Genomic DNA, 26,250 nt, shown 5'->3' on the forward strand with positions numbered 1-26,250 from the left:
ACCTTCCAGCAGCTGGGTGATTCTTTGCCTTCTGGGGAGAGGCTCTGTGGAAGAAAAGAGAAGATATCAGATTTCAATTGCGCATTTTCTTTGGATCATGAATTGACATTTTGGCAATATTCCCATGTATGTAATTTTAAACAACCTCTGGATTTATTTACTTATCCAACAGGTACTGACTGAGTGACATTAAATAAAGTGCCACATATTTTCTTAGGTGCTGGAGATCCAGCAGCAAACAAAAAAAGTGGAAAATCTCTATACTTCTACAGCATACATGATTCCTTGTGACAAAATCTACAATCAATTATTTGGTATGTTTTTCAGTAAAATGGAAATATACACAAGAGAAAAACAAACAAGCAAACAAAAAACCAATCTACCATTTTTATTGCTTCCTGTCACTTTAACTTGGGTAATCTAGCAATGATGCACATATGTAAAGTAAATTGCCGTTAAAAAATTCTTTCCTGTTACGAACTGAGGATAATACTGTTATTTTACCAAATATCTCAAACACCAAAGAAAATTACAGAAAATGCATATTATAACAAATATTCAAACCAGGTGCTCACTAGTATGTCAGTTCCAAGCTTTCCTCCCCATGATACAATGCAGGTAACAAAATAAGTCACAGGATTGGTGTTCTCTTTGCTATTAATTTATCCACCCCAGAAATACTTACTGAGTACCTTCAATAAGTACCTTTCAGTACCTTACTGAAATACTTCTGTGTACTTTATTCCAGGCACTGGGAATGCAACACTGAATAAAATCCCTGCACTCACGGAAGTTTAAGTCTAAGATTTAAGGAAAGGGTAGAAAAAGACTGAAAAAAACCTCCATAGATATGGACGGGCATTTCATAGATTAACGAAACAGTTAAGAGGAATGCTGTTTTCGATAAGGTGGCTAGGGAAAGCCTCACTGAGGGCCTGGCATTTGAGTGGATTCCTGAAGCAGGAGGAGAAGAATCATGTACATACCTGGGGTGGGAAAGGACACCACAGGGAGAGGCAAGAGTCAGAACAAAAAGCACTGAAACAGGAAAAAGCCTGGTGTCTTGGACAAGGTGTTCTTTTATTAGCACATGACCACATGGCCAATTATTGTTTCCTACTTTTAGGATTATTCTAGAAGGTAAATGACTACGCAACTTTTCTCCAAGTACACGTCTTAGAATCCTACTTTGCTATGAATTTAAAATGCTTCAGCTATCACTTAGAAAAGATTTAATAAAGCTACTGTCAATTGGAAACTAGTACCATTTGATCGGACATGCAGCTATACCACAGTATGACACACACATATTTATCACCAAGAGAAAAGTGGCTTTTTAAAAATGTGTTAGCTATAAGAAAAGATAACCAGCTTTCTGGGAGCTCTAAATATATACATATCTAGGGAATGATTTAACTATTTAATCACAGACGTCTAATTTTAAGAGGCAACTCACTTGCCAAGTTATAATAATAGTGCTTCACCAGTGTGGTTAGCTCTTGGTTGGGGAGGATAAGGGTGGAATTTACAAGGTGAAGCAGGGGTTTTTTTGATTGCTTGCTTTTTTTCTCTTTAAATAAGTTAAGGCCAATCCCATCTATGAAGTATATTTTGGCACTGCCTACAAACCAGAGCATACATACTGAAGTGGGGGAAAAGACCGTTTATATAGGTTTGGCTAAGTCTTACCCTCAATGTAAAATAAAGCATTTATAGAACACACAAACTTACATTTCATAAACCACTAAAACTAACTGTTCATAACTCTACTTTTATGAATAAGACTAACAATTAAAGTGAGGCAAGCGTTTAGTGTGGTCAGTTTCAATGCCAAAATACAAAAGATTATCTTTTATAAATCTTTACATTTAGATGAGAAAAGGTAAATTTTTAATTCTCAAAGGTATCTATTCTCCAAATCTTAGTACTAAAGTTAAGGTGGTCTTTTGCCCCTTGTTTTAAATTTAATCTAGGTAATACAAATAGGAAAATCTGTAAATAAAATTTTATTAAAGGTTATTCTGTAAATTAGTGTCAACCACTAAGCAATACTATACAGTTTTTAAGTTTATTAAAAACACAAAGAATAGAATATGTAGAATATATAACATCATAGAATATTAACCAATAATGCATTTTCAGTTTACAAATAAAAGGAAAAGAAAAGAAATAGGTTCAAACTAGAAATGTTGAGTTATATAATTCTGTTATCTAACAATTAAGATGACAACTAAGCCCCAAGGGTGAGTAATAAGTAGTAATAATAATAATAATAATAATAATAATAATAAGTGAGTAATAAGAAGTAACCAAGGTACTTCTGCTCAAGTCCTAGTCAGACTGCAAACAAACAAAACAAAAATAATAATAAACAAAAACTCCCATACATTCTGGCTAAAGACCATTTATTTGAGGTACGAGAAAGAGTTTAAAGGGAGGGAAAGACTATTAAAAGTTAAGCCTGCCACCTGCTGTTGGAAGGCCTGCTTTGAACTGGGATAAAGACCATTTCTTGAAATGTTAACCTAGAATTTGAAGAGCTTACACTCCACACGGTTAGAACAGGGGCAACCTATACACCAAACCAAGAAGTAAAGAAACCCATTGATGTTTAAAGCTACACTGAGAGAGATAAAAGTCACATTCGCATCAAAGTTCTACTGGAAATGAAAGAAATGCTGCTTTGCGTGTCATTCTACTGAAGGAAGAGTAGAATTACTCTGTCTTTTAAAGTGATTACCTGGACAATTCTACTTTACCCCCAAAAAGCATCTCTGACTTTAGAAATTATCATTTTTAGAAAGAAATTTTGACCCTAGGGACTACATGTGGAAGTAAATGAAGAGAGATGAACAATTTCACAGCATTGCCAGAATGCTAACTTTACCAAGTCAAAATTGTCTAATTCACTGTTTTTAACACAAATGTGAAAGAATCTATGCTTCTTTGAGTAAAAGAACTTCCAGATGCTTTCCAGTTCCATGATTTTCTATAACCTCACAAAGTCTGGCCCCACATGTCCCCCTGAACCCCATCCATGATATTTCACATATTTTTGTTCATGCACCAGTAGTTTTCTGTAACTAAATAGGAATAGAGTCAAATTCTATCATAATCATGTTTAGGGATTTGACAGAGCATAAGCCAGTCCACTATTCTAATGAAATCAGAGTTTACTTTAGAAGTGAACAAAAACTGCCACCCACAGTGTATATCTCATGTTAAGTGATTCTTAACATATACACAAACACAGACACAAAACCAAAGGGATACAATGAAACTTTGAGAGATGTTGAATACATCCATTACCTTGATTATGGTGATGGTATCACAGGTGTTTGCATATATCCAAACTCATGAAATTATCCACATGAAATATGTGCAGTTCTTTATCAATTATACTTCAATAAAGCTGTTTTTTGAAAAAAGCTGCCTCCCACACCGTTAAGAACAAAAAGTCCAATTAACTCTAACTGTAGGCCAGGGAAGAAATGCACCCATGTATACACAGTGCGCCACAGGGTGAAATTATGCTAGAGGAGAAATCAGCCTTTTAAATACAGGTGTCTAATTAAAGTATGTTCTTATGAACTTGGATTCCTTCTGTGTTATGTTATGTTAGATCAACTGAGCCAGGGTATCACCATAACCGGGCACGTGGTTGAAACCCGTCCAGCTCTTGCATACCTGAGATCCTGTGACTATATTGACCAAAAACATTTATACCAGCTGATGGTCACTTGATTCTCACATCTCTCTATTTAGTAAATTGCTCCGCAAGCCAACTTGAAGACTGAGGTGAACATTTTCTGGGACGTTCCTGCTGAAGACATTTTTTTAAAAGACATTGCCCCTGCCAGATAATTCTAGTCTGAACAGGCCTGAGAAGGGACTGGTTGGCACAAGATCCTAAAACAAGCTTCTAAAGGTGAAACCACTCAGAGCCCATAAAGACAGACTCAGACTAGTTTTTTAAAAACTAATAGTTAACAATTAGGTGCATGCCTTTAATCCTTCTCAACGAAAAACAACATTTTTTAAACAATCAATAGATGAAAACATGAAGCATTTTACTCACTGCAAACACTCAGAGGAAAAGGATAGTTTTAACCTAAGTAACAAACAGTCTTTTTATAGACAAGTTTCAGAAATTAATTGCCCTAAATCCATGTACATATATATCTCTCTTTGTCCCTCTCCCCACACTCTGGAAGAGATCCCTAAGGCATTCTCTACATACAATGTCGGCAGTGTGCAACGATGGTGAGGAATTCTTGTCATTTTTAAATAAAAGAAAAAGTAAAATAATTTGCATTCCATCAATGATAAGTAAAAACAAAAGAAAGATGTCAAAATAAAGCAACTTCTTTGAGCTTGTGAACAGTAGAAAAACCAGTCAGTTCTCTCAAGAATTCATGACTTACAGACTTATTTAGTGACAATTAACCCATTATTACTCTATACTATTACCAAAGCCTTTCTGTGGATTTGGTCTCATTTTTAAGCCTTGTGCTATTTTCTAAAGGCATCAACATCACACGTCTAACACTGCAACCTTCATTTATAATCAGATCTCTACCAAGCCTCTGCTTTTGGCACTGTACAGAACTTCTTTTGTCATACAGTGTTCTTATGGTACAAAATTCTTTGTGTCGTCTTCCTTGAATCTTCCCATCAAGTTTCCCTCTCCTCAGATAGACTGATGGAGGAGCAAAATTCGGCTTCTGCACACTGCCTGACAAGCACGTCCCTCTCTGCAAGGCCCAGCTCTCTTACAGGATGCTGAGGGATCTTCCTGGATTCCTCTGGAAAGTTAGCTGCATACTACTGGGGGCTGGTTCCCAGATCACTGAGTCTGTGGTCTCAGCCAGAAACACAAGACACATTGCTCTTCAATTTGTTTAGAAATGCGTCTCCCTGTGAGAATATGTGCTCTTTGAGGGTAAGAATCAAGTCCCATAATTTTGAGATTCCCCAGGTACCAGCATAGTACACTAGATCATAGTCACCTTTTAGTAAATATTTGTCAAATAAAGAAATGTGAGTGAACAGACAGTAAAATGCCTGACACCTATACTGATACATTTCAAAACATAACAAAACACACACACACACACACACACACACACACACACACACACACACACACAGTGGAAGACTATCTCCATTCAGGGAAACTCTTGTATTCATCCTTTAAACATTTCTTGCTTTCTCTCTTAGTTTTACGGTAGCTTTCTGTAAGATTTGTGGGTGCTTATAAGATCATGCTATTTGTAAAAGAGTGTATGTTCCTTTTAACAGAAGTATGGACTAGTGAAAGCACTGTCTCAGAGTGTGTTTGTGTACAGTCACAGGTTTGTAGCACAGAAGGGTCCTCAGGGAAATAAAATCTACTCCAGTAAAATGATAAAACTAAGACAAATGAACAGGTAATGAGGGAAAACCAGAAAGAGAACATCCATATATACAGTTGCTTTTGCTTATGATGGTTATCAGAAGCTCAATCACATTAGGTATCAATTATTATGAGTTCTATAACAGTATGTGGACTTTTAAAATTAAGTGGCTTATATAAACAGCTCACACCACAATGGAAGAGAAGGGAAGATAATTAGCAGAAGAAGTGTGAAGATTTGGAACGACTAATAAAAATGATTTTTAAATGATGAAGGGCTAAATGTATTTCCCGCAGATGCTATTTGATGACCTGTCAGCTACAACACACACACACACACACACACACACACACACACAAACACTTCAGCAAAGAGGAACAGGATGAAAACATGGATTCTACTTGTGTAACAAAGAGAAAATGGAAATGCTAATTAAGATTTTTAAAGAAAGAATGTTCTAAAATGTGTTAAACGAAGGGAAAGAGGGGAAATAGATATTTTCAAACTATGAAGAAAGACTACAGTATAAAGACCTAACCTACAAGTCCAGTATTTGCTCCCAGAGTGGCTGTCACATAGTGGACGTGTGATCAGTTCTTCAACAGGTTGTAAGGAAACCACAACTGTTTTGGAGGAAGTAACTCAGTACACCCCAAGGGCCATGCAAAGCCTTGATAATAGCACAACAGCATCCTTCTACCCCTTCTTCTCTCCTTATTGGTTGATGCTGGACTGTATTTGTGCTGACAGTGGAAGGTTTTTTGACAATGTATGGACAGTTCTATAGAGCAAAATATAAGTATCTAGAAAAACACCATCAATATAATTAAAAATCAGATTCAAAATTAGGATTCAAAACACTAACAAAGAGGAAAATGGCAAAATATCAAGCACTCAGCTTACAATTGGAGATGGTCTACAACATGACAGTCTGGAATGTAAAAAGGAAGCAGGATATTGAAGAGGGAGCACCACTGCAAGTGAGAAAAGAGCCAGGGAGAGAGACGTCAGTCAATACACCAGAAGAGAAAATGGACATAGGGAAGCCCAACGCCCAGATACTCATCAATGAGGCAAGAGCTTCATTGGCGCCCACTATTAACTAGGTAGAATAGGCAGCTTACCAGGTAGGGAAAACCAGAAGGTGGGGAAGGGAAAGAGGCTGAGGAGTAACTCTTTGAGGTTTAAAAAAAATATTAGAAAAGGTGAGCATCCGGAGTCCATGACAAAGCGAAGACTATTCATAGGCCTGGGCAAAGTCAAGAGATGAAGGAAGGAAGTCTTTCTTCCTGTGCGGGGTGGGGAGAGCAGCAGCAGCAAACTTTATCACTAGGTTGAAAGGGGAAATAACAGAAACAAAACTGCTGTTTGTATTGATGGTAAGTCACACAGGGGAAATCTGGTTCCTCTTTCTATGAGTGAAGAAAGAGGTCAGGGGAGGTACTTGGCACTAAAGGATGATATAACCTTGAAAGGACTGGCTCAGGGAGGACAAGAGAATGGTGTGTGTGTGTGTGTGTGTGTGTGTGTGTGTGTGTGTGTGTGTGAAGGGGAGACCTGGTGGAGTGTGAATGGCAATATGCCATGGGAGTAGTTTTCACTCAAAAAGGAATAGCAAAACCCTCTCATACAGAGAAAATGACAGGGCGTAAGGAGCTCAAAAATGAAGAGGAGCCTTCAACTTCTAACAAGAACACACTAGATGTAAATTGGCAATGCTGAAAGAGCAGTGAGCCCCAGAGCCAGAAGGAACTTTCCTAAAGTATCCAGCCCGTGGATAGTCTAAATGTCCCACGTAGATGTGACAAGCCCGGAATGATCCCAATTTACCTAGCTCCAGAATTGCCTGATCTTCTTCCTGACTCAATGCCCCCAACCTCACATTCATCCCCTTGCTTCCCATTTCTAGCTAGTAGGTAACAGCACTGAGCCCGTTCAAATTTCTCACAGACAGTCTCTATTCATTCTGACATTATCTCTCCAGTAAGTCCTACTCTGGTTATCAAACTTTCTGTAGTCTGGAGAACAAACAAATCCCTAATATGGTCATTCTTTTCATGCTGAGAGATCAAACTCATCCTATTACTGGGATCAGTAATAGTAAATGCAACCCTGGCACCGACAGGAGAGAGTTGTCAGGTACATTACCACTTTTCTTCACAGCTGCCCCTATGAAAGCCATGAAGGACCACGGAATTAGGGATGGAATAAATTCGAGGATTTGATGAAAAACAAAACAAAAAAATAGGGCTCCCTTTGATTGTCATCCTTAGGCAAAATTTTATACTCTTTGCAGTCCCATATGATTATATCCCCTGATTTTCTAAGATTAAAATCCATTAGAGTTAGAAATTGGAACTCTCAAGCCAAAGTCAAGAAAACAAATCATGTCTGGTTTGAGAGGTGCCAGAATGATACAATGGACTTTGGGGACTTCGGGGAAAGGGTGGGAGGCGGGTGAGGGATAAAATACTACAAATTGGGGCTGGGCGCAGTGGCTCACGCCTGTAATCCCAGCACTTTGGGAGGCCAAGGTGGGCGGATCACAAGGTCAGGAGATCGAGACCATCCTGGCTAACACGGTGAAACCCCGTCTCCACTAAAAATACAAAAAATTAGCCAAGTGTGGTGGCGGGCACCTGTAGTCCCAGCTACTCAGGAGGCTGAGGCAGGAGAATGGCAATGAACCCGGGAGGCGGAGCTTGCAGTGCTCAGGTGATGGGTACACCCAAATCTCACAATTCACCACTGAAAAACTTACTCATGTAACCAAACACCACCTGTTCCCCCAAAACCAACAGAAATTTAAAAAATTTAATTTAATTTAAAAGAAATCAATATATGAAAAAAGAAAAAAAAAAAAAAGAAGAAGTGCCAGTCGGGACAGACAGAAAACTCTCAGGAAAATTGCTCATTTTGCCAATACAACAAATAGATTATTTAAAAAAAAAAAAAAAAAAAAAAACATTGTCTAAAGTGTGTTAGAGGGCTAGTGAAGAGAGAAGGCCATCGAAAATGATGAAGAATGAGGAGGAGAGGTGTACAGGCAACACAACCAAGGAGAAAAAGGAGGATGCCAGACATGGGTCAATCTTGTTAGCTAAGTAAACCTCAATGGCATCTGCCTCTAAGCTCTGTTTGGTGAGTCTCTGGGACCCAACTAATGATGGTTTAGTGTCCTTTAAAGAAGAATTTAAAATAATCCAGTACATAGGATTTCTTATTGTGCAACTTCCCAATTCTGTAGGAAGTTATAGGGCAACTAATGGAACTAAACTGCTATGTCTCCCTGTTGGGTTTGCAAAGCCACTCAGTACTGTGTCATCAGTAACCCAGGAACAAAGAGGGCAGTCACACAGTAACATCAACACCCACTGGGTACACAGAGCTGCCCACTTTCCATGACTCTTCCACGTGTAAGGGTCAAAGACTCTTTGACCCTTACAACAAACTTGGGAAGCTGGTGGCTGTGTTATTACCCATTTAGAAATGGGGAAACAGAGGATTAGAGGGAATTATCATCTTGAACATCTCATATTTTTAAAAAGGAACTCTAATAACTACCTGACAAATTGGTGAGTGAAGAGTCTTAGCCAAACACTCAATGACAATAGTTTGAGGAAGAAGCAAAGTATAGTAGTTAGAATGGTGATTTCTGAGCAAGAAGATGGGGGCTCTGTATTCCTGGTCAAGTAGCTTGCTTCTCTGGGTCTTAGTTTGCTGCCAAAGCAAACGAGGATAATACTGACCCTACCTGTAATAGGACCATTGAAAGGATTTCACAGGATGAGGTTTATGAAAGTACTTTATAGTTACTAATTCTGCATCATATACCTGAAATTTGCTAAGAGAGAAAATCTTAAAACGTTCTCACCACAAAAGATAACTATGTGAGGTGATACATATGCTAATTATTTTGATTGTGGTAATCCTTTCACAATGTATACATATACCAAAACATCATATTGCACACTGTGAATATATACAATTTATTTGTCAATTATACCTCAATACAGCTGGAAATACATAAATTTTCATGCACTGTGTAAATATGAGAGATTTATTTCTCTAACAATGATAGAATCTGAAAGTGGGGATTTTCATGTCTTATCTTTGCAATCTGAACACAGCAGCTTCGGATGTCTTAGCCACACTGCACGGTAGACTGCTACAGTAGATTTGTTTAAGTGCTAATGCTTAGAAGTCGGGCAGGCAGCTGGAACCACCATGCTGGAAAAGATACTTCCTGAACCACTTGTTCAAATGCTTTGTAAACAAAAGGGACTAAAGAGATCCCATTTATTATGTTCACTGTTTAACTTTGGTTTCTCATCTGTACTAGAAGGTCGTATTTCTGTCCTCAAACCATTAAAACTCTATCAGGTTCCCCCCTCCCCCCAAGAAATGCTGATTTTGCCAAATAAGGGCATTTTAAAGCCTTCCATCTACTATAACAATGATTTCTTATTTTAAGTTTTTTTAAGAATTAAGGAATAACTGACATACAATAAACTCACATATTTAAATAGTACAATTTGATAAGTTTTGACATATATACACCCATGAAACCATCAACACAAGACAGAGAAATTATCCACCGGCCCGAAAGTTTTCTCGGGCCTTTTTGTAACCCCTCTTTCTTGCCACCCCCATCTCCCCTACCCCAGGTAACCACTGATCTGCTTTCACATTTTCCAGAATTCTGTATACATGGAATCATATGATATGACTCTCATGGGTTAGGGTCTTCCATGTTATTGAAGGTATCAATAGTTCATTCCTTCTTATTATTGAGTAGTATCCATCATACAGATACACCACAATTTGTATATCCATTTACCTGTTGATAGACATTAGGATTGTTTCCAGTTTTTAGCTATTACTAATAAAACTACTATGCATATTCATGTACGAGTCTTCAGGTGAGCACACGCTTTCTTTTCTCTGAGAGTGAAACAGCTGAATCGTATGACAGGTGTATGTTTGACATGTTTGTATCATTTTACATGAGAGTTCTAAATCCTACACATCCTTACCAACAGTTGGCATGGCTGGCTTCTTAAATTTTAGCCATTCAGATAGGTGTGTAGCAGTACCTCACTGTGGTTTTGACTTGTGTTTCACTAATGACATTGAAAAGATTTTTTCTTGTGCTTATCTGCCATTTGCGCATCTTCTGTGGTGAAGTGTCTGTTCAAATCGTTTACCCATTTTTAAATTTTGTTTTCTTATTACTGAAAATGCCATCAGTTTTAATGAGTGGAGCAAGACTGGTAACTGAGAACTGCAACAAAATTTAACAATTCATGGTACCCAAGAGGATAAAAAAATTCACAAAGATTATTTTCCAAAACTTGTGTGGAGCGAAAATATTCTCCAAATGTTATGACAAATCTGAACTTCTTTTAAAGCTTGAAAAGGATTTAATGATATTTTATCAATATTGCTGCTAAGTCTGCACAGGTTCAGACTATTAGTAAACCAAATAAGCATATTTCGATGTACTCTATTGGTACCGAAACCATCTTAACCTCTCGTTCGTGCATTAGCTCAATTACCCAAGCGTCTATCCCTAAGTCACATTTCACACTTTGCACTAATTATACTCTAATCCCATAGATTCCATTTTACTAATTATTTCTTATGTCAAATTTGTGCCCACATTCGAAAGGTGATGAAGGCCAAAACCTCTGTCGCATTTTTTTATGTCAACAGTAACAGATAAAATGTGATCTACAAGCATGAAGATGAATTCTCCTTTCCGATCCATAGAGAATGCTAGATTTGAGGGCACCTACAGGCTTTGAGGAAAAGCAGGCCCCATTCTGTTGTGTAGAGCCATCAGTTCGTAGCTCAATTGTTACAGTTGATGTGGGTTTCCTTTTAGATGTCTGGAAAATGACTCTGCTGACCACATCCACATTCTGAAATACTTTTTGAGAACTTGTAACCAAACTGCAGGAACTGACTCATTTTGCAGTGCCCAGCCACCACACAATTGTTCCAGAACAGACTCAAGTCAAAGGGAAAAATATGAAGGTCTTAGAACAGAGACGGCAAGTTGTCTACTTATATGGGGGGACAACTGGGGGAAATCCCAGAGCACATGGGGCAAAACGGCTCAAGCCCCAGACCAATCTTAGAGGAAGGACCAAACAGAACTCACCACTTCATGGACAACACATGTGTTTTCCTCAAAGCAAGGGGGTCAGAGGCTAGTAGAAAAAGAAACTTAATGTCTATCTCTTAGACATTAATCTACACTTAGAAAGTAGATTCAGTAGAGAAATGTATGCAGAAGACTTGGGGAAGATGTTGTCTTGAAAGTCCATTCCTGAATTCCTTGTCCTCCCAGCTCCTCTAAGATGGGATGCTCAGTAAGTCAGGAGTATGCCCCTTGTCTCACAGGAGATAAGCCAGAAGGGACAGCATGTCCAAGATGCTAGGCAGAACTGAGGCTGACACTTGAGCTTAGGACCAGAAATTCTCTGGCTCCCCTGGGGCTTCCGTACATCCTCTCCTGGTCCATTTTTACATCTTTCTCTTAATTCCCAATGTGGCTCACCCAAGGGGGTCAGTTTCCCCATGATGTCCCAAATCTTTCTCCCTCTCTCAATGCAGACTTCTTACCTAAGGGGAGGATGAAGAGGAGCAAACTAAGCTCTCCTCCGCACAACACTCTATGTTCCCAAATTACTCATTTCTCTACCCCACAAGTGAAACTGATTTAGTCAGTCAGTTTCAGCCAAAGGCGGTGAGGAAATCCGGTCTTGTTGAACTAAACTATAAATGACAAAACCAATAACTCTTTTCTGCAGGTGGGTCCCTTGCTAAAAGAATATGAGGATTAACCCAACCCAAATCTATCATTGACTAATAGAAAGTCAGGCTATGTGATAAGAATTAGGTATAGAGTCTCAGGCAGTATTTCAAGTAAGATAAACCTGGACGACACCTATAAAAGGCTATCAAGCCCCTTTCTAAGCCCTGTATGTTGTCGATATAATTACATATACGTTTTATGTCTGTTCTCACCCGTGCAATGTCTCTTAACATGTAAACTCCCAGATGACAGAACTTGCCCATTTCCTTACATTTAGTAAGGGGCATTTAGTATCAGAGTATAATAGTGAAGTAATGACAGGGGGCTGCAATCAAATTACGGCAATCAACTCTACCTTTAAGAAATTACAAAAATGTTTTTAACACAACTTTAAAAGAGAAAAGGTACATAAAACAATTTTACCCTTCCCATCTGGCCAATTGCCTTTATTTTTCCACACTCTCTTTGTACCTCCAATAAAATAAGTACTGTATAACAAGACTTCTTAACCTATACCAAACAGTAAGTTTTCATACAGAATTTTAAAAAGGAGCTTATCATCTGACTGAACATAAAACTAAGAATTATTTTAAAATGAAAGCACTTTAAACATGGATTTAAAATCCCTTCAGTTCAAAATTCTAAACTGCTTGTTACTGAGTGCAAAAATCAGCAAAGATATGCCTTATGGAAGATGAGTTTTTGGCAAATTTAAATCAAATCAAAACATTCCACAGTTAGACATTCAGGTACCCCACATCTCTCTGAGGAGTAGATGTGATAGGAAGAATTGCCCACTTTGCGCTTTTTAGCTATAATTGTGCTTCAAATAGTTTAACTTTATCTATCTTTGCTAAGGTTTTCATAGCATAATAATTTAAATTACAAAAGTAGCATTTTACTGCAAGAAGGCCTTACACGGCTTGTAAACACTCCAGTTATGAGGCACAAGGGGCTCGACTCTCCGGGATCCCTACTATAAATCACCTAGACTCTCAGAATACCATCTTCACTCTGTCTAGTTATCATTTCCTACCTTCCAAACAGCTTCTTCCTGTGGCCAACAGAGTCCCACCTGATCTGCCACGATGTGTCTCTTGGACACACAAAGCCTGCTCCCGTCTCTACTGCAGTTACTTTTTTATTTTCTCTGCCTGGAATCCTCTTCCTCCAGACACTCCCACAGCTGACTCCTCACTGGCCTCATAATATCAAAGAGGCCTTCCTATTAGCCCCGGTTAACGTCGCACTACCCCTGATCCCCAGGTACTCTCTCTCTGACACAGCTTTATTTTTCTCTGCAGTGTTTACTAACACCTGCCGTATACTTATGAGTTCCATCACCATCAGCCTATCCGCTCCATGTGAGCAGGGACTTTATTCACGGCTGTATTATCAGACCCAGAACTCTGTATGGCACATGGTAGACATGGTAGATGTGCAATATATTTTTGTAAAATGTACATTTCCCATGTGGTGTCTTAGTCTGTTGTGCTGCTATAAGCTTATGAAATTTAGTTGGCACCTGAGACAATTTTTGTTAACACCTTACCAAAACTCCAAACGCATCAAGGGCCAGGTGGACAAGAGCTGTAGGAAAGTGATCACTCCCCCCAGCAGTAAAAAAGAAGGCAGGAAAAAGAACAGTTTCTCTACAATCTCCCTGCTACCCGTGCATAGAAAATAAGGGAAGGTCTTTTGGAGTATGGATGTCAAACGGAATGGGGAGAAAGGTAGAGATCCACTGTCATTATCAACCTAACTTGTCCTGAGGCCTCCTTATTGGCTTTAACAGAGAGAGAGAAGAGCCTTGAAATACTGAGACATTCTTTTAGAGTGTGAGTGGTTTTGTTTTTGTTTTTAAATCTACTTTAACATTTTCTTCCCTTGGGCCATACATACCTACTAATAATGTAGACTTCACATGTCATGCTGAAAGACAAAGCATTTTCATTGCCTTTGCTGGTATGGTCAAACTTGTTTCAGAAAATGCACAGGTATAGTTTGTGCCATTGAAGAAAACTTGAAGAGCGATGTCTTTCAAAAACTATAGGAGGTGATATCAAGACTTAAATAACAAGTAAAGATAATGACTCTGTCTTAAGGAAGCGTATTCCTAACTGCAGCATGGAGACGAGTAATATTTTTTGAAAGAATAGTAGTACAAATTCCAAAAGCCCTCCCCTATCTTCATTCCTCATTTTCTATATATTTACTTAGAGATATTTTCAAAAAGTCATAATAAATTTGATTGAGGGCATGGCAACATTTCTTACCTTTAAATTAATTAAAATTCTATTTTAAAATTATTTTTGAAGACATCTTTGTGATGGCCTTTGTTGTCTCTTAATGTTCTTTTTTTTTTATAAGCGTAGGCAAGTGAAGCAGCAGGAGTAGAGAAAGAACAAAGCAATCTGTAACTGGTTGTGATCATTAATTGTAAACACCACTGCACTTAATATTCTTTAAACAAGGAAATTATTTGAAAGCATGGGTGCTCTTAGATTATATTTACTGATATGTTCCCTACTATGAACACTTCTTCCGCCAACATTAAAAAGAAAGAAAGAAAAACCATTTCTCTGCATTGTTTTTCCCTCACAAGCATTTTCTCCTCTCACTTTAAAAAAAGAAACTGGGCTCCCAAAGGAAGATGCTTGAAGACCTTCACGAGTGTTATGAGTGTCTCTCTGCGAAATATGCGTTGTCTCAAAAGGGGCAAACAATCAGATACAAGATGCAGTCAGTGAGGTGAAAGGAACATAGAGTGAGTTTATTGCTACTCCTCTCCCGTCCCCCGATGGACTCTCACCCCCATCCTTTCTTTCACCTATTTGCAGGTAGATGTTGAACGACTTATGCGAGAATATGAACAAAGGAAGGAACGAACAAACAAAGGAAAGAATGAAGGCAGGCATGATTAATAAATCCCCCAAGAGCAGGCTCAGTCCAAGGCCAGGGGATTTTTCTTTTTTTTTTAAAGAGATTTCCAAGCACTCTGAACCCACGGGCTAAGATAACCTGCCCTCATCTTCTAAGTCAAAATTCTCAATCTACATCTGAAAGAGGAAATTCTCAATGTGAAACCCCTTTCCCATATTCTGAAAATTAAGTCCACACCCAAACATAAGGTTTTATGCACATAGATGGCTTCCTGTACTTCTTTATCTAGAAGTTTTACCCCATCCTCCAGAAAATATCCAGAACTAGATGGAGATAAAGAAAAAAAATATTAGTAAATACAGATTCTTACACGTTTCACTTTTCTGTGGATTACTTCTATAGCAGCAAGAAGGAATTTCCAGAAAGGTTGATGTAGGTGCATTCCTAGGACTCGAATGCTAACATACTTCTCCCTCCCACCCCCACTTTCAAGTGAAGACATTAGAGAAAAAAATAGGGGAAGTTACATGATTAAACTTGTTAGTATATGAGATCAACTGAAAACAAGGAATTCCCCTCCTGGACTGCAGTGGCCTAATTAAAACTCATAAAACACAAATGACTAAGACTGTTCCCGTTGATTTGTGAAATAAAAAGCAGAAAAAGTTAATTTTGTATTTCAATATTGAGAGAGGTAGGCCTAGAAGACGTGACACTTTACAGAATAGAAATGAGAAGACCATTTCCGAGACTTTCAGGTTCAGTCAACTTTTATTCTGCTTTCCTGCCAGAAGTACATGTACTTACCATCTGTACTGGAAACAGCCTATTTGGATTTAGATTCTGGTTCCATGACAGATGAGTGGCCCTAAGTAAGTTCCTTTACCTTTCTGTGCCTCTGTGTGTTCATCTATGAAATGGGCATGATAATTGCACCAATAGTTTGTCATGAGGAAAAATGGGTCTATGTAGGTAGAGCCCTTACAACAGTGACTGTCCAGAACATGGTAACTGCACAATAAGCGACAGTCACCATCATCAGTGTTTTGCTTAATCTGATGTGAAAAAAAAGTCATATCACTTAGCATGGATCTACAGGCTTTAGGACTAAACTGAAGAAGTCTGTTCCCAAAGGGATTTTGGAAGGGAATGCAAGTGTGTTAAGCACCATTACTCCAGGATCCACAGCATGTGCTTTATATGTGTTATCTCATGCAACAAACCTGTGCACTACTTCTGATGCTCTACACTCTGGGGCTCAGGGAAATAGCGGAGTAGCTCACTCAGCTAGCAAGGGGCAAAGGGAGCTTAAAGCACAAATCTACTTATTTCCAAAGCCTGGGCCTCTTAGGGAGTAAACCACTTCAATGGATGTGTGAATGGACACCCTCTTGGGGTCATGGGTACCACTTTCACACACTAACACTCTCTGGAAAATGTCTGAAGCTTTCAATATTTTTTTCAGGTAATCTGAACTCTGAATGTTCCCTGCAAAGTTTTGCCAGGCGTGTACATATTTACTGTTTCTCTCAACTTTAAGAACTCTAGTCCCACTTCAGATATATTACACAAATCCTAATCAAGAAAAAAAAATCAATGGATTTTCACTTTTAAAAATCTTTCTTCCCTCTCCTTTTAGGAAACGCAGAAAAACTAAGCTTTCTTTCAATACCAACACCAACAACGGGCTTTCAATACCATAAGCACATCAGGGGAATTAAACTCTTCCATGGCAGAAAGGGGAGATAATTTAAAATGAAACCTCAGCCTACTCTTCATAGTCTACCTTAAATAGTTATACTATGTTTTTAAAAAGCAAGTTATTACTTTAGTAACCATTTAAAAGAAAGTAACTAGAACTATTTTGTTATAAAGCACAGCTAAGAAAACAAAATGTCCCAATCATTATATTAACTTACAAAAGCATACTAAATTCAACTTTTATATGTATCTAATCTGTTCCTTTAAGAATTAGTCTAGGCCAGGTGTGGTGGCTCACACCTGTAATCCTAGCACTTTGGGAGGCAGAGGCGGGCAGATCACGAGGTCAGGAGTTCAAGACCAGCCTGGCCAACATAGTGAAACCCCGTCTCTACTAAAAATAAATAAATAATCAAATAAATAAATAATAAAAAAAAATTAGCCGGGCAGTGTGCGCCTGTAATCCCACCTACTCGGGAGGCTGAGGCAGGAGAATCACGTGAACCCAGGAGGTGGAGGTTTCAGTGAGCCGAGGTCACGCCATTGCACTCCAGCCCGGGTGACAGTGCAAGACTCTGTCTCAAAAAAAAAAAAAAAAAAAGAGAAAAGAAAAGAAAAAAAGAACTAGGCTAAAGAAGAAAAATCAACTAAAATGATGCATTTACATAACCACATTGTTTATAGTTAATAATATATGTGGGTTTTTTTCACTTTATGTTTTAGATTATCCTAAATATGTTGGAAAGAATAAACTAGAATAAATATGGGGTTGAAGAACAAGAGGTTAGAGTTGAGGATTTTAAGAATTTGAGTCAAGAAATATTCAAGGTTAAATCACTTACAGTCTTTAAATGTGTAGAATAACTGTTTAATAATTGATTTATTTTTCAAATGAAAACAGTAGGAAGTAGGTAGGTTTAACAGGTCTTGCTCCCAAAACATGTCATATACAGTTACCCAGTTGTCTATTTAAATTGAAGGTAGTTCATAAAATGCAAGTGTTTACTTTGCATGTTCTCCTTAGTAACTTAATCTTCTGGATTTGTTACCCAATGATTATATTCAAACTTGGCTCAATTTCCCCTCCTGAATGAAGACGTCTATTCTCCAAATTCAGACTGTATAACCAGTACAGCTTGTTTAAGAAAAATAAATATGATAACTAACAGTAAAAAAAAAATGGGCAAAAAAATCATTTGTTTACAGCAGTCTGAGATTGATAGGAGGGAATGAGTTAGAAGATGAACATCAAAAAGAAATACATCTAGGACCTTTAAATGTATTCAAAGAAAACAATACTGCTAGTGTCTAACTAAAATGTCAAATGAGTAAATAAGTAAGACATACAATATGTCAGACAGAGGCAAGTGCTAAGAAGAAAAATTAAGCAGGAAGAAGGATAGAAAGCTGGGGAATAGAATGGGGAGGTTGCCATCAGTTTGAAATGAATTTTTTTTATCCCTAGAAACATATAGGGACTTGAGACATGCCTTATATACATTTTTTGAGAAGTACTGTTAAAGGTATCCTTTTGTGAATTCAAAGAGTCATGCAGCTGAAGCTCCATGGGCTGCCTGATTTCTCCCAAGAGGCTTTGCTGTGTCCCAGTGTAGTTCCCAAGCCAGGGAGCTCACAACCTTGGAGGTGACCCATGCCCTCTTTATTGATTCCACACCTCCTGCTGGGTAAGGGGTCTAAGGAATGTCTACAGAAAGGTTTTTCCCACTGTTCAAGGAAACTTCCTTAGGGTTAAGGAAAGAGTTATTTCCTATGTCTTAATTTTTCAAGATGAAAAAGTCGGGCTGATTTACTGATGGAGATCACCTTGGGAAGCCTGTGAGGAGAGTTCAGACCCCTGGAATTCCTACACTCCCACCCAGGAGAACCTGTTATAAGCATTCCACCACAGCCCCGGTTAATGATCATAGTGGTGATAGCACCAGCTCTTGATCGTAGGAGGTATAGGGTGACTATGAATAAAGTAAATCACTCAAACACCCCCTCTGACTCAGTTAAGAAGTCCAGTGCCACATCTCCAGTCCTCTCTTGTACCTGCATCAGAATCATTAAGAGCAGATTGGAGCTAGACTGTCTGCTTTCAAATCTTGGCTCCACTACTTCCTGTGTACTGTTTTTGTGAGTTAAAGAATTTAATAAGTGTAAAGCAGTTCCTACCAAAACATGTCTACTAAGTACCTACTATGTGCCAGACACTGTTCTTAGATGCCAGTGATTCATTTAGAACGGTACCTGGCATATAATATGAACTCAATGTATGTCAGTAATTATGGGTCCACAAATGCTTACCTGACACTCAGATTGATTATTATTATTATTTTATAAAAGTAATAGGTTGACTATTCAACATAGTATTTAAACCTCTAGGAGAGTCTGGAACAATACTCCATGATCAAACACATTAATACTTCTACAGTAAAACATAAAAAGATTCATTCTGAGCGAGCTAAACAAAGACTATCACTAGCTTCACATCAGTTCAGGTCAGGATTTGCTGCCAAATTTGTTACATGAAAATCTTTTGATTTTCAGAGCTTTTTGGATTACAGAAGAGATGGTGGGCATATATTTATTAAGTAAGAGACTAACCCCACTGAAATCTTTTTCTTTCTAACTTCAGGAGGTTCTAGCAACCAAATAAATAGTTAAAACTATTTAGGAGTAGGAAATAGGAAGACCTTCGGACATGGAAAATCAACAACTGCATAATTAAGCTATGCCAAATATTAGTCTAAACAATCCCTCTCCTCAAATACAGTGCTCCATAGATTCTCCATTGACAGACATTTCCACAAACAACAGGTCTCAAACAATCTTTTTCTAAGTACTTTTCAAAAACACTTTTTGAATACAGAATAAAATACTTAAATTTTATCACTATTTTAATAGTACAACCTGTCTTTCCCATAGAAAAAAGACAAAAGCTATTAAATGACAAATGAACAACTGGTTTAAAAACATGTGCCTTAAAAGAACACAGTATCCTCTGTAGTCTGCCTGGGGGAGATGAATAAATGTTATGCCAAAGTGGTAAACCATCCTGCTACCAAAGGAATTTTCTCCACATTGCATTTTAAGGAAATTCACAGCTCTTGAAGAGCTATACAATAACTGGTTCAAGATGTTCTCACTGCTGGTCAGTACTGGATAAAGGATTTGCAGAAACCCATGGAAGCCTATTTCTCTTGCCTCTTTATTGCCCCCATGTGTTGTTGTTTATCTTCCCCAACTTTTCTGACCCGTTTCCATGTATTTTTTTATTGAAGTATTGCTTTGTTCAAGACCTATGTTTACCACTCCCATGGCGATCCTGTACACAAAGACAAGTCAGGAAGACATGAAACGAACGGAGATACTTATGTTGCTTCATGGTTTTTCCCCTTCTCATTATCCTCCTACTCAATGAGACTATAGTGGGAGGTCTGAATGACATTTCCAAACCAAGAACTTAAAGCTACATTTCAACACCCAACTACTCAGTTGTCATAGGAACAACACTATGAGGCTTATCTGGGTTCTAACAAACAGCCACTTGTTTCGCTAATGATTAAAACTCCCCCTTCAAATCAAATATAGACACCCATACATATACAGACCTCAAAAGAAAAATTTAATTGGGTAAAACTGTATACTACACCAAAAACTTCAGAAACAAGCCCAAAGGGAAAGCATTTACATTCCCGAACATGCAAATTCAAATACTATTTCAGAGAAACTATTTTGAGGTCTGTCTCTTGACCAGATCCCTTCAGTTGGTTGTTTTACATACCCACAAAGACAAAAGCATATGCATGGCATTAATATCTTTTAACAGGGTATACGAAAATGTGAATACTCTCAATGACCCCAGAGGAGAATTCAGAGCAAGCAATGCTACTCACTTGCAATGTACTTTTAAAAATTAATAAATTGAGAACAGAGAACGGCAAACAGAATTGAAAACATGAAGTTCTCAGTTAATTCTTCTGGGATATACTCTCTAGCATTTACTGTTCCAACCTGCTTCTATCACATTTTGTCATTCAAAACAATGGATTTTAAATGGATGAGGAAAACCTAAAAATTAGAGGCTTTTTTCCAACAGGCACGGCAGTATTTATCCAGATTATTAAATCATCATGTTCTCCCCAAGTATTTACTTACATGAAATACAGAGTTGAAAACATAAGCTGGCAGTTGAATATAAATTACCTGTAAATACCTTAATGCTTTGTTGCCATTTTTCTGTCTTCAAGACTCTAAAAACCTATAAATTCATGTGCTTCAAGAAAACTAATGCCACTCCTTAATTAAGTCAAATTGACTTGTCATATTCACAAGTTTGGATCACCAGTTTCCTGACTTATTGGAGGACCTGCCCTTAAGAGCCGTGCTTATCTTGTCTTTCTATTTCTTTAAGAATAAATACTTATGCAAAAGTCTTGAGAGCTGCTAGTCCGAGAAAAATGATCTCAAAAGTTATCCAAGTATACAAGAGGGGGAAAAAACAATTAATATATCTCACTAGATTCATCTCCCTCCCCCACCCTCATCTCACTCCACTGCTAAGAGAGAGAAATTTCAGCACTGCTATCCTGTTTTATTATACATTTTCCCTTTTGAGTTAAGGATTTTAAGATTTTGAAAGTAACAGAATAGGAACCAAACGTAGATTCAACTTCCAATTTGGCTTAAAAAGAAAGAAATAATTATTTCCTATATTACCCAAAACTTATTCTGTTAATAACAGTTATAATTATATATTCAAATTAATAAATGAAGATTGCTAAAATTGCCTATATAATTGTTAGCAGTTAAAGAAGAAAAATTTTTTCCATTTGTTTCTATAAGTAGACATCACATGATTACTTCTACTGACCAATAAGAAACTAGTAAAATCAGGCAGTCACCCACCATTCTTTTCTAATGTTCTTTTTCTTATTCTATTCAACCTTTTCGGTATATTCTTAAGAAGCCAAATCAAGAAATTAGACATTCATGCCTAAAATAAAATTGCGTTACCTTATACATCATGAACAGGAACCTGTTGTATATAACACAGGTATTCAAAGCTTTATTGTCTTTTTCTAGAACCCTTTAACGTAAAGGCAGCTCAGATTCAAGATCAGAAAACTGAATTCAACAGGCAGGAACATGCATACGAAACCAGTAAGAACTACTAATCACGATCTCTCAAAATGTCATGAACCATATAGATAGAAATAACCCCCCTTTTGCTGTACTAATGTAATCAAATAGAATAAACTTAAAATTCGTGACACAAATGTAAGAAACAAAAAACAAAAATCTATTGCCGTTGTAATCTACCCTTCCCAATCAGGAGGAGGTGTTTCCGACGCATTACTTGAACTTTCATTTTGTACAACTTTCATCTTGTAAGGTTCTAACTAAATACTTGACATCTTAATGCAGAGGAAAGGAAAGGAGGGCAAGAAGACTAATTCCGAAAGCATCCCTTCAAATTTCATATATGCTATTCAGACTAAATGGAAATCTACATCCATGGAAAGTTAATGTCGCAATTCTACTAAACAGCCCATTCCGATTTTATGTTTCTCCTCCACTAACAAGAAAAAATAAAACAACCAAATCTAGCTGTATTACATATGTTTAGCTAAACTGATAGCACTCAGCTCATTTTTGTTAATTACCTGGCTTCTTCTCAGTCTTTATGCGGTATTCTTGTGCTGCTCTTTTTTAGAACTCCTCACTGTTTATGTGTTCTCTGTTCAACACAGTTGTTAGGGGTCTGTGAACAATTTTTCAATTCCCACACACACATATGATATCTATTAGGGAGCAATGCCACTTTTCACTTACCAATTCTGGATAAAGGAGTATTTCCTGGTGACAGAATGCTGCTGCTTCCGTTCACTAAAACTCCCTCTTCGCAGCTTGATAAATCTGATTATAAAACGTCTTTGTTCCAGATCACACGAGGCGCTTTTCCTACAAAAGTTTTCTAAAGAGTTATCTGCATTTCATTCCTGTGACAAAACAAATCAGAACAAGGGGGGTGGGGGGGAACAGGGAATAAGTCCACACAAGTTCCTGGCAAAGATTTTAAGCTGCATTTTTCTGAGTTTAATCAGTAACCTATATTAAAGTGACAGTTACCAGCTCAGGAAGCCTAGAGTTTGATCAAGTCGGTCACAGTCACTTTGAGAGCCTTCCACTGGTGTGCGGACTCCAAGAAAGCAGTCACTTGGTCATCTATCACATGTGGCTGAATCACTGGACAGACCACCCCCGCCCCACACACCCCCAGCCCCCGTTGAGCAGCAGCCCAGGCAGGAGAGTGGCCGGACGCCCGACCCAAGACCTCTTATAGGGACCCGCCAATTAGCTGCTGACCAATCGCAGCCAGCACCTAGTACCTAAGTCACATGATAGGGCAGTCCCTATGACTGCAGGATTTCTGAATTACTGGGGTTACACAAAGGACACTCATTCAGGAAAAGAGAAAAAAAGCCATAAGCCGAAACAGAAAACGCCCAGGCTGCGACAACTACGGCTTTAAAACAGGGAACACCCCAGCCTCACACAGACAGAGAAAGAGCCACAACCAAGCCAGGATGAAAATCAGAAGAATGTCTGGCACATATTAAAAAATAATCCCAAAGCAGACGCTGAGTTTACAAACCCACTTCAGCTATAAATCTACTCCTCCTTCCCCTTCCTCTATAGTCTCCAATAATTTTACATTCTAAACTTTTTTATTCTAAAAAGCTCCAGTGAGCCTCTGCAAAACCGCTGTAAGAAAATGTGCGAGACACATGAGCGAGCCTCTCTTCCCATCCCCTCAAAATACCCCTGAAGGAGATTCAAATTTGCCATGAAAAGATTCCTAAGTGAAATACATTTCTTTTAAAATAGTTAAATAAATTAAGTGAAATTAAACATCGTCAGAACAGATTTGTATGGTAACTACCAAATCATCTCTCTCTCAATCATTTTGAACTGTCCACATCAAGGATACTCTTGTTAAGTAAACGAGCCCACCTGGTGAACTAGATACCCATTTATTTTTATTTGAATGCCCCCAATTTGTCTCTTAAACACCTTTTATGTCCTAGGAAGAAATTCAACTGTGAACACCCCTACCATTGCTCCGACCTCCAAAAATGGTACTTACAAATGTTCCTTGTTTAGATCTGTCGACTTCTCCCCTCCCCCGACATTTGGAGTCAAAATATGGGCTCAACCTCATCCTTCAAACCTAAAGGCCCTATTTTGATCGTGCAAGGCTGCAACAGCTCCTTCTCCCAGGCAAGCCCAGAACACTGTGCCGCTTGCCATTCCCAATTTATGGAAGGAAGTGTATGTCAAACAAACCAGGTGATGACTCAGACTGCCTCCCCCAGCCACGTTTTCCCTAGAATGGGAGTGTAGTTTAAGTGCAGCCCATTTGGATGTGACTCAGTTTTATTAGACTGGTGGCTGTAGCTAAGCTGACAAGCTCACATTTTTTTTAAATAACTTGTACATTTAGAGATCAGGATGCACATTCCAACTGGTTTCAAGAATTGAATCATGTAAACAGGAGAGATGCAAGATTATTTTTAAGGTATGGCAACGCTCTGGCTCTGTTCCCTAATAGTTTAAATTTCAGAATTGTGCACTGAAATTTTTACAATGGAGGCAACCAAACGTTTTAATTCACACAAGAGTAGCGAACAGGTTTTCTACATTTAGGTTTACTTGAGGTCTTTACCATGAGGGACTTGGACTCTTTCCATCCTGAAGATTCAAATCTCTAAGTCTGGGGCCCGCGTGGCGGGTTCTTCAGGAAGTGGTTGGGAGCATGAGAGCCATGTTGCAGCTTTCACTTTTGCATTTACTGCAATTCACACTCTAAGCTGAGCTACTCACACACAGCACACACGTAATACAATCACATCACCAACAAATCTGTACAGTCCTTTAGTCTCGACCTGCCTAAAAGCTGTGAAATAAAAACTTGAAAATCACCAGTGAAAATTCCAATTAAATATACTGACATGCCCTAGAAGCCTTCCTCTTCAGTAAAAACTTTACTACCAAGATGGGAGTGGCATTACATGGAGTAAATTGTTCCCAGGTATTATGTAGACAGGAAGAATACAGTAATAAGAAGTGCAATTCCCCACATGAAAAATCTGGAAGGCTTGGGCTGAGCAATTTAACTACAGTTATCTCTTTTCAGCATACTTCCTTTAACCTTGAGCAAAGTCAGCAACTGCTCTGACTAAGGCTTGGCATTTATTGTTGATTATGCCTTGATGGATAACTAGTTTTATTACAATACAGGAAATACATCCAACATTTGAAACACAGAAAAATGTTCAGATATCTAATTTTCGGATTGGTAGATGAGAGCACAGAAAAGGTATACACACTGAAACCATGTCTAACAGTTAATTCAGGAGTTGATTATTCACTTTATAAAAAGACTTCCTGCAGGGTTTTACTGGAATAAACACTACATTCAATTTACATACAGAATTGATTTTCAGAAATTAAGATCACACGAAACTATTTCGAGAGCACTTCCAAATTACACTTTTAAATTCTACTTTAACCATGTGTATGTATTTCTCGGTTATTAAAACTTATTCATACTTCAGTAGTAATGTATTTTTATTGGCTTAAAGACAGTTACCTTGCTGAGATACAGAACATAAAGTCTATAATTATATGGCTTTCAATGGAAATAAACACAGGCTATGAAAATAGAACGTGAATAAAATGGAACATCTAAAACTCTGGCATCTAAAAGGACCTATGACATCTTTGAAGAGTCTAGCTTCTGGAGTCAGACTTGCTGGGATTTGACTTCTGGTTCTGCTGTTCCTAGCTGTGGCACCTGGATTAAAAAATGATTCTATGTTAAGTGCTGAGAACAGTGTCTGACAGAGAACTCTGGAGTCATACACATCTCAGTCATTCCCTAAGTAACACTTCTGAATGAGAAAAATATGATTCCATAACTTTTTAAAAAAAAGAATCACTAGTAACTATTTTACTAATGCTGACAAACACGTAGCCCATCCATATTTTCCTCCTAAAGTTTCAGCAGTTGAAATACTCATCCAGTTTTACATCTGAGATCTGTTTGTGTCTTTCCTCTCCAAACTTCCTGGAGCCTGCTAAGGCCAGTGCAGAATCGAGCTGGGGCCAGCCAGAGAGGGCATTTAAGAACTCCAATTCCACTTTGCCCAGATGTGTCAGGACATTGGAAGTGTCATCAGCCAGGAAAGAAGGTGAGTGGGTCAGAGACTGGGGGCAACACTACAGCTCTGTTGGGGACAGAGCTCTGCCCTTGACATTAACAAGGGACCCTAGTCAGAGGCATGAAGAGATGGGTACAGACTCAGAAAAAAATACCCAAGATCCACTGTTTATTCGCTCCACAGGGCCATGACATAAAACCCTACCACAACTACCCTA

The 26,250-nt window shown here is 38.2% G+C and overlaps 1 long non-coding RNA gene across 2 annotated transcripts in view; it reads right to left on the reverse strand.

Annotated features, from left to right (window-relative positions):
* Nucleotides 1-26,250, reverse strand: part of LOC112130992 (uncharacterized) — a 40,566-nt gene that overhangs the window by 1,865 nt on the left and 12,451 nt on the right. The window contains exons 1-2 of one of the 2 annotated variants that reach the window (XR_008518053.2): nt 22,939-26,250; nt 1-22,808 (exon numbers count right to left, since the gene is read on the reverse strand). The exon at nt 22,939-26,250 is cut by the window's right edge and continues 12,451 nt beyond it. This is a non-coding gene — a long non-coding RNA (uncharacterized LOC112130992). The other variant, XR_010139064.1, reaches the window with a different exon arrangement.

This window comes from Pongo abelii, chromosome X (assembly GCF_028885655.2).
Source record: "Pongo abelii isolate AG06213 chromosome X, NHGRI_mPonAbe1-v2.0_pri, whole genome shotgun sequence".
Lineage (NCBI taxonomy): Eukaryota > Metazoa > Chordata > Mammalia > Primates > Hominidae > Pongo > Pongo abelii.